The sequence below is a fragment of the Papaver somniferum genome, chromosome 2 (assembly GCF_003573695.1).
Source record: "Papaver somniferum cultivar HN1 chromosome 2, ASM357369v1, whole genome shotgun sequence".
In the NCBI taxonomy this organism is placed as follows: domain Eukaryota; kingdom Viridiplantae; phylum Streptophyta; class Magnoliopsida; order Ranunculales; family Papaveraceae; genus Papaver; species Papaver somniferum.
Genome location: NC_039359.1, coordinates 56249473 through 56252779, shown reverse-complemented (window position 1 = coordinate 56252779; position 3307 = coordinate 56249473). Strand labels below are relative to the sequence as shown.

General features: G+C 38.4%; 1 pseudogene; it reads right to left on the bottom strand.

Moving 5' to 3' along the window:
- Positions 1–531: 531 nt before the first annotated feature.
- Positions 532–3016, bottom strand: LOC113351096 (annotated as a pseudogene).
- Positions 3017–3307: the final 291 nt, after the last annotated feature.

Here is a 3307-nt window from a genome sequence, read left to right as displayed (position 1 = left end):
GGAACCCGATTTTACAACCTATTTTGATGTCGAATTATATGCTCACAAAATACCCGAGGTTTTCATATCTCTAAATACTATATTAGTTAAGTAGAATTATATGCTCACAAAATACCCGAGGTTTTCATATCTCTAAATACTATATTAGTTAAGTATATGGATGTCTGCTGGATAATCTTAGTTGTCATTCTATGAGAGAAATCGTTTTATGAGTTAGAATACAATTGGTATTAAAAGTTTATTACATATATTAAGGATCTTCGGATTTTGTAGACCTTGTTTCCAAACAAGCATTGGTCAAAAAACTATGAATATTGGAGTCTTGTATTCTTACAAACACATACCTAGAACATACATCTTGATTGATCGCATGCCATTCCAAATGAATAGAGTTCAATTTTAGAATATGGCAATAATTTTATGGAGGTTAACTGTATTATCCACAATGAGGTAAAACTGAAACTTCAAGAAATTAAATTTCTCACCATGATTTAAAATCTGCTCCACCCTAAATCTACTGCAGTAAATCAGTAACCCAAAATTTAACCAATTCACATTAACCAACCATTTTATCCTCAAACCCCATATTCCCCTAACCTAGAGTAAAAATAATCCCTGGATCCGATTAACAAAAACAACACCTCTGAAATTATACCACATATGCACAGTGCAGAGGGTAAAGAGAGACTTGAAAAAAGAATAGTTCCTATACTAATTCCTCATTTGCAATCAGTGATGTCGGCATCAGCCTCAGGTCTCTTGCCAGCTCCGCTGCTCCAGCTCCCGGAGACCCAACAACTTCATTACAGCCAGGTGCTGCACCTGGTTGGTTGTAGAGAGATTGACCCAGCTGCATCACTTCTTGGTTTAGTGCAGTCATGCCATCCTTGATGGCTTGTGTTGATCCACCGCTGACAGCTTCCTTGAGCTTTCCAAAGTTTTGCCTCTACCTTATCCTTCACTTAAGCAGGAACCTTTTCTCTGCCTCGTAAATTACAGAATCAGCCTGGTTCTTGGTGTCTATGCCGTCTCTCTTTTCCTTGTCCTCACCTGCATACCTCTCAGCTTCCTTCACCATTCTCTCGACCTGCACGAGTTTTTGCATAAACGAGCTTGATCTATACTATCATACATTTATACAAATTTCAAGCGTAAACAAGATCGTCTCGGACAGTTGACATGCACGGTAAAAGTAAAAGGCCCATAGAGGATGGCGATTAATGGTGACAAGAGTGACAACCGTAGAGACAGTTCAGCATTCCTCAAACAAAAAGCTCATACTGTTAGGAGCTAAAATAGTGCTATGGAAACATACCTCATCACCAGGTAGTGTACTAGCACCAGTAATCGTAATATCCTGCTTCCTTCCAGTAACCTTGTCAACAGTGGCAGACCAAATACCATTTGCATCAATGTCGAATTGGACTTCAATCTGAGGGACACCACGGGGCTGGAGGACTACCATCTAGACGGAAGCTTCCGAGTGACTTATTGTCTCACACACACTCTTTAACACTGTAGTAAATTTATCTAAACACTTGCTTGTCCATCTCAATGATTTAACAAGCTCCTGAACAGATGGGATATGTGTGGATCCACCAACAAGGATCACCTCATCCAAGTCCTTGAAACCGAGCTTTGCATCTCTCAAAGAGTTCTCAACTGGAAGTTTCATTTTAAGGAATTTGTTTCCAAGAGAAGACAGGAGTTAGAGCGATCGCAAAGTACCACACTACTACAAAAGTCTACAAACCAGATCATGTCAAAATACTGTTGGTGATGAATAAAGGAGCTTACGTACCGGTCAAGAAGGTCTGAGCACAACTCCTCAAAGATAGTGCTTGTAAGAGTGGTCTCGATGTGCTTAGGACCATCAGTCATTGCAGTAATAAAGGCAAACTGCAAAACAGATCAGATACACAGCAATAAGGTTTCACGAACACATGCAGTAGAAAAGAGAGAAGCATGTCTCTGTGTGAGTTCGCCAAAAAGCAAAAAGAGCTGCTGCATGCACCTTTGACTGAATGAGCAAGGACAACAACTCACATAATGTTAGCTTGAGTCAAGGATGACAACTCCATCTTTGCTTTCTCAGCAGTCTCAGTGAGACGCTGAAGACCTTGTTTATCCTTCAAAAAGAACGGTGCCTTCAACTGTCTTAAAGCCGGAAGCAAACCAATTAACAATTCTCTGTTCATTGAAAATTCATAAACTCAGCAACCGCAACCAGAGGTAGATAATACATCAAATACTCCATCACCAACTTCAAGAACTGTAACAGATGCAGAGAGGCGTATTAGATATGAACTTGTTTAACACTGATGCTTAAGAAAAAATTGGAGTCCTGACTCTCAAGCCTTTGAACATTCAGCAACATCTCAAAAGCATCCATACACTTAAACCATATATACTGAAACGAATATCCATCAGAGTCTCCATTTTAACATCTAATAACTAGCCTGTCTGAATTAGGCATCTTCAAAAAGCCTGAAAAGTGAGAAAAGACTACGTCTAAAACAATATGTGGTAAGAAAATATATCCACTCATATGGCACATATAAACTTTAAAATTCAAATAGTGAAGTACCTGAAACATCAAAGGTACCACAACCAAGATCAAACACTAGGATTGTTTCATTGTTTTCCTTCTCAAACCCATAGGCCAATGAAGCAGCAGTTGGCTCACTGATAATATGAAGAACCTCTAATTGAGCAATTCTTCCAGCATCCTTTAATGCTGTCAGTAGGCAGGTACTGTAAGAACAGCTTTTGCGACTTTGTCATTTGAAAGGCATGATGCATCATTCACAAGTTTTCTCAAGACCTGTAAGCAGAAAGAAGTCAGCACTTTCTATTAAAACGTAAACCAAAAAGAAAAGAAGATTAAGGTACAATTCAAACACAGCATACAAACATAAGTACACATAAATGAAAACCCATTAATTCTCAAAACGCCAAGCAAGAAAATTTAGATAAATCCAAACTTTCCCTCTTTGCCGGTACATCTGACCTGCATGTTTTAAAACTAGAAAACCCTAAAACTTCTCCTAACTATTGGTAAGCACAAAAAACGATCAGTCTTTGAGTATAGTATTCATGCCAATTCACCTCACCCTAACATACCACTAGCATCAGCTAAAGCAACCATACTTAAAAAGACAATAGCAAATACCATATTCACAGCAAAACTATGAGTTAACACATACTAACTAATTGGGTTTCATCAAAAACCCTAATTTATAAACGACCCAACGACCCAAATTCAGTACAGAATTAAACAAATCAAGTACAGAAGTAAACAAATCAA